Source organism: Mus caroli, chromosome 6 (genome assembly GCF_900094665.2).
Source record: "Mus caroli chromosome 6, CAROLI_EIJ_v1.1, whole genome shotgun sequence".
NCBI lineage: Eukaryota > Metazoa > Chordata > Mammalia > Rodentia > Muridae > Mus > Mus caroli.
This window is the reverse complement of record NC_034575.1, coordinates 146917429-146924160: the sequence shown is the minus strand read 5'-3', so window position 1 is coordinate 146924160 and position 6732 is coordinate 146917429.

Sequence of the window (6732 nt, the reverse complement as noted above, 5' to 3'; positions counted from 1 at the left end):
GATTTGACAGAAGGAGTCAAAGATAGGATATACCCAACTCACACAAGAATAACACAGGAAAGAAATCTACTTAAGAGTATTGAGCTGGGTGGCGCACGCCTTTAATCCCAGCACTTGAGAGGCAGAGGCAGGTGGGTTTCTGAGTTTGAGGACAGCCTGGTCTACAGAGTGAGTTCCAGGACAGCCAGGGATACACAGAGAAAACCTGTCTCGAAAAACCAAAACAAACAAACAAAAAGAGTATTGAGACAGAGAGAGAGAGAGAGAGAGAGAGAGAGAGAGAGAGAGANAGAGAGAGACAGAAAAAGAAAAACAGAAAGAGAGACAGAGACAGAGACAAGACAGTAGTATATGTATATGGTAGTTTTTACAGAGACAGTTTCCAGAAAGAACCAGCTAGACACAGGTGAAGACAGAAAAACCAGAGAATATGAAATAGCCAGGAGATTAGAACATACTGCCAAAGTTAGTATGAGGTCAAGCAGAGCAATTCAGACATAAGTGGAGAGAAGCCAAATTGAATCAGTCAGCCTGATGAAGCCTGCTAGCTTAGTTGTAACTCTTTTGTTTTGTGCCTGCCAGCCATCCCATATTGCTGACACTAAAGCAGCTTGACTGTAAACACAGAAAAATAGTTTGCCTCAGTGCAAGGTCAAGTTGACCATATATACTCTAAGGCTTATTATTGTTATTGGTAATTCCCCAATTGTAGCATTCACTCAGGACCCACAAGAATAGAGGTCAACTTGAACTGTTAATGTCTTAACTATTAAAAATACTGGGAAAAGGGCTGACCACTATGCAGCCTTCGCTGCACCCACTTATGAACTCATTATGGTTCTTTCCCTATATAAACTAGCCCTGGAAAATGTTCAAAGCCTTGGCTTTCTGCTCCTGAGTCTGAGCTATGGCCCTGATTGCTCAATCTTGGGGTGTGCATTCAATAGGCCAGCTCTATTTAACTGAGATTGGTGTCTGAGTGGTTTGTGTAGCAGTTCCCAGATGCCAACAAGCGTGGAAGATTAGATTTTATGGAGGCTAGAAGCTTCCAGGACTAGGACTAGGACTAGTTAGAACAGAGAAAGAAATGCTCTAGGCTCAGTCCAAGCTGTGTATGTGAAAAGCTTGAGTAGTGTTCTCATCACATTTCTTCATCAGAGGAAATAAAAGAGACATTTACAGCCTGGGATTCATGACACCAGGAATAACCTGCTCATTCTGTCAGTCTGTTATTAAAACCACAAATAGGCAATAAATACTCAAATGAGGATTACTGGAGCCTAGGCAAGTCAGCAGTTCATATGAGGAAGGGTTCCCAAATTGCTATTTGGAGATTAAGGTAAGTACTGTTTATAAAGCCAGTCACACTCAGGCACTAGTTGTCATGAGCCAGGAGTACATCTACCATGACTAAAAGATTGTCATAAAGAGTTCAGAATTGGTTGTAGGCATGGATGTAGATGGGTCTTCTTAAGTTGTCATGGTCAAAGTGGAGCCTCCTTTTGGAAAATTCATAGCAGGGACAGCAGCCATAATAGTTCTTGTGGTTCCCCAGACTGAAACAACCAACCTGTGGAACACCACAGTTTGAATCACCAAGAAAACATCTATGCAGAAAGATACAACTATAGTCATTAAGATAAATAAAGGTGGTAAATAATGACACAGTCATGAAATATACATACTACAGGATTTTATTTATGTAACTGGTGGCTGGGGATGATGGTTCATCATTAAGAACACTGGTTGGTCTCCCATTTAAAAAACTGTAATTGCACATACAAAGAAGTTTTTCAAGTTTCTGTGTTATCCTCAAAATTGAGATTATTAGAAGGAACAGACTAGGACTTCAAATTTCAATATGGTAGTGTGATGCCAGGAAACCTGATGGCTGACAGTATTTACTAGACATAACAAGTATAATAAGACTAGAAGAAAATATGATGTAAAGCAAGTCAGAGAGTCACCAGGCAAGTTTTCAGAAGGATTCACACATGAGGGAATAGGTTCTTTTTTATAACAATGTGGAAAATTGCTTGTTTCTATTTTCTGTGAAGTTTGTGTGGGATCCTTATCTACATGGACAAGGGAACATCTCATTCTCTTGTCGAGCAGTAAAATTTTATAGCACCAGTTGTCTTCAAGTTTGACCATTTGTGGAAGAACTATGTGAGTTCAAGGGCAGCCTAATCCACAAAGCAAGTTCCAGGACAATCAGGACTACACAGAAAAACTCTTTCTCAAAAAGACAAAAAACAAAACAAAACAAATAGAAACAAACTGGAACTAGCTGTTTGTGGGTATAAGTAGGTTCAGCAAAAAAACACCCAACATAGCCAAACTCCATTGACATGAAATAGCAGCTTTAATGAAAAACTGCCAAACCACCTTGGAGAATGGAGAACAGCAGCCTAGATAGGAAAGATTGTTGAGCTCTTCAGGGGCAAATAGGAGTGCATCTGAAATAGCCAGGTGTCTACTATGTTGGGGACTCTAAAGATGTACTTTTTGTGGTCAGAGCATTCGAATGCCAACTGTTGGGATCAGGGGACATTACCCTAAAATATTGCTATCAGCATCACTCACCATTTGGGAAACCCTGTCTTGGAATCCTAACCATGGTAAGGTTCCATGGTTCATTAGGTTAGGGTTAGCCTTTAGGCATGTCCAACCTGTAGCATGCCTCCCAGGATAGGTATTAATGTGGTTCAACACATTTGCGGTCCCATTGCAAAGTCAAAAAGGTTAAACCCTAGTTGGTGAGATGGCTCAGTGGGTCAAAGTGCTTTCCATTGAGTCTAACAACATGAGTTTGATACCTGGAATATATGATAAAAGGAAAGATCCAAATCCCGCAAGTTGTCCTTTGACCTTTACAATATACCATGTTGTACTCAAAAAGAGTACACACACATATTTGTAAATGTTAAAAAACAAAATTTTAAACAAAAAAGGTTGGACATGCCTGTTACATATTTGTATGACATCACAAGTCACTGGAGGAGCCTCCAAATAGTCAATTTCTTTTTGAGAAGATTTCAGTCTCTTTGTCTCTACAGATAGGTTAGAATTGGTCTTTTATCTTCATTGGCACTGTTCATTGTATGATGTAGAATTATCCAAAAATAATGAGTAGTATAAGGAAGACTTTTCCCCCCTATTTTTGGATTAATTTTTTCCTAATTTTTATTTTTGTATATGGTGTTTTGCCTGAATATAAGTCTGTGCCCAAGAAGGTCGGAAGAGGGTATCAAATACCCTGGAACTGGAATTATAGATTGTTATAAGGTACTATGTGGAAGCTAGAAACAAACTTGGGACTTATGGAAGAATAGTCAGTGCTCTTAACCACTGAGCCATCACATCAGCCTCTTCTACAGATTCTTGAGGTAGAGTCTCACACTGTAGCCCACAATGTTCCAGAACTTACTTTGTAGCCTCAACTCATGGCAATCCTCCTGCCTCAGCCTCCTAAGCAATGAGATTAGACTAAGCCTTTATGTCTGGATGTTTTCCCTTCTCTTTGTGTGGATGCATGCACATAAAATGGACATGGTCATTCTGTATATTTATAATTCTTATATTTTACATGTCACCATGAATCATGTTTTATACGATAAATTAACATCATACTTTAAGAAAAGTAATTTTGCTTATCTTATATAACCTATCTAGAACAGTAAAGTATAATAAAGTTTTTTCTTTGTTTCTTTTTTATTTTTTTAAGAGTTAAAAGTTATGAGATGACCTACCAGCTAACTCAGACAGATACAGACACCCACAGCCAAACAGTGGATAGAGCTTGGGGATTCTTATGGAAGAAGAGGAGAAAGGATAACGGGCCCCGAAGGGAATAGGAACTCCACAAGAAAACCAACAAAGTCAACAAATCTGGACCCTTGGGACTTTCAGAGTCTGAAACACCAACCAAAGAACATACATGGGCTGAACCGAGGCCTCTCCACACATATGTAGCAGATATGCAGCTTGGTCTTCATGTGAGTCCTGAACAACTGGAATGGGGGCTATCCCAAAAGCTGTTACTTGTACATGGGATACGTTCTTCTAGCTGGGCTGCCTTGTCTGGCCTCAGTGGGAGAGGCAGAGCCTAACCTTGCAGAGACCTGAAGTGCCAGAGTGGGGGGATATCCAACCTTCCCAGCTCAGAGAAGAAGGGGAGAGGGGATAAGGAAAGGATTGTGGGAGGGGGTGACTGAAAAAGGGGCAGTGAGCAGGATGCAAAGTGAATAAGGAAAAAAAATTAGGGCTGGAGAGATGGTGTAATATCCAAAATAAATTCAAGACTACCCAGTACCTTCCCCTTCAAAAGTACTTTCCAAACTGTACTAGCAGGCCAAGTACAGAGCCAGATAAAAAAATGGCTGACTAAACAAATATAGAAACATAGTTTTAAAGGGAAGGGTCAAAAACAAGATTAACAATCCCCCCTGCCCTGCCTCACTCTAAAAAAAAAAAACAAAAAAAAAACCACAAGGACAGACAAAATACAAGTCACCCTATACAAACCAACCAGTGTCTAAAAAGGTTATTGGCTACAACCAATTAAAATAAGCCAAACTACCCTGGTGCCTATATCTGGCCCTTACAAAGGTATAAAAAGTGTGTTCTTTCTTTGTTCTGGGTCTCTCGTCCAGCCTGCGTGCTGAGAGGGGGTTCCCCAACATGCTGGATAACTCAGGCGAATTTCTGAGTTCGAGGCCAGCCTGGTCTACAAAGTGAGTTCCAGGACAGCCAGGGCTATACAGAGAAACCCTGTCTTGAAAAATNAAAAAAAAAAAAAAAAAAAAAGAGAGAGAGAGAGAGCTTCCCAGATTATATTGCTGATCTTGCATATACTATAATATCCAAAATGAATTCAAGACCACCTAGTACCCTCCCCCTTCAAAAAGGACTTTCCAAACTGTATTAACAGGCCAAGTGCAGAGCCAGAGAAGGAAGCTGGCTGACTAAACAAATATAGAAACATAGTTTTAACGGTCAAAATTACTAAGCTTCCAAAACAAAATTAACAATTCCCCTGCCCCACCTCACACTAAAAACCTCAAGGACAGACAAAATGAGAGTCACCCTCTACAAACCAACCAATGTCTAAAAAGGTTATTGACTGCACCAATTAAAATAAGCCAAACTACCCTGGTGCCTATATCTGGCCCTTACAAAGGTATAAAAAGTGTGTTCTTTCTTTGTTCTGGGTCTCTCCTCTGACCTGTGTGCTGAGAGGGGAGTCCCCAACATGTTGGAATAATAAAAATCCTCATGTGGTTACAGCAATGGAGGTCTCTGTGGTCCTTGTGAGTAACCGTCTTTTGATGAACTACAATACCTTAGCATCTCTCATGTGTACCCAATAGACTAGAAAGAGTGTGGTCTGGAGATTATGCCAGATCTTTCTGTTTGGGAAAGTGTTCAACTATGATCTGTAAAATAGCATTATACCCTAGACTCATTTAAGAATTCATGAGATCATGATAAGATTTACTATGTTTGCCACCAACATGCTTCAAAAATAATAGTTCCACTATTATTATCTACTATTATACTTGGAAATATAGCTATGTCCTTGAGCAACTGTTCTCTTCTCAGGGTGAGACTGAATAGAAGAAGTACTTTCTCAAATAAAAAGGTCCGTCAGAGTCCAGGCTCTTTCTCCTCTGTTTGTACCCATTATAAGGCTGAATACATCCAGAATCAGCAAAACTAAATTCCAGTTTCAAAAAATTTATGGAAGCATCTTTCCCATAAATCCCCATCAAAACTTATTCCACATGTAAATAGTTTCCAAATGAGTCCCCTGGCCATAATGTAAGGGCCCATGATTCACTGAAGTATGATACCCCAGACCCAAATAGTATGCAAAAGCAAAGAGCATTTATTCTGCACAAAGCCAGGAAGCAGGAGTCTACCATTTACTAGGGTGGAAGACAAAAGATTTGAGCTTCACAGGCTCTATTTAAAGCTGATTAGAGGAATTCCAGGGAGAAGTAGGTGGCCTTTATCCTGATTGGTTTGCTCTTTTCCTAGGATTATGAGTGTTTCTGGGATTGGCTAGAGCTTTAGGGACTTTTTTCAGGAGCCTAGCAAGTGTTGCTGACTCATCCTGTTTGTTTTTGCAACAAACCAGATAAATGAAGAGGAAGCTGCCTGCAGGGTGTGGCTTTTCCAGTAACTGACTTGCCCAGACTTTGCCTGTAGTTGCCCAGTTCTCAGAAACAGAACTAGATCTGGCCTCTCAAACTGCCAGTTTGGAGCCTGTCATGGAGTCTGCCTAGCTCAGTCTTCTTACCAGTGAGGAACCAATCTTTGTGGCTGAATGTATATATACCCTGTGTGCTCTATGGTTGTTGGCTTAGTCTCTCTCTGGGAGCTCCCAAGGGTCCAGGTTAGTTGACACTGGTGTTCCATTGAATTCGCTCCTCTAGGGGCTAGTTCTAATCATGCTTTTACTTCTCTAATGGAAGTGTGGACTGCTGAACCCTCAGCACCCAACCCAGTCCTGTGCTCTCAATATTTAATAAAGTTGTGTTAGTATGTGGTTGTGCCCTGAAATCAAACCTCACTATTGAAAGTATAACGTAAAAACAAAATTCTAGACCTTTAGGCCCAGGCTTAGGAATGTGACCTCTGTGACTTAATGCTCCAAGGTATGCTAATCAGATAGCGACATTCCTCCACCCACCAGCTTCCTGGGTTCAAAGAGTGTTCATTCAAAGA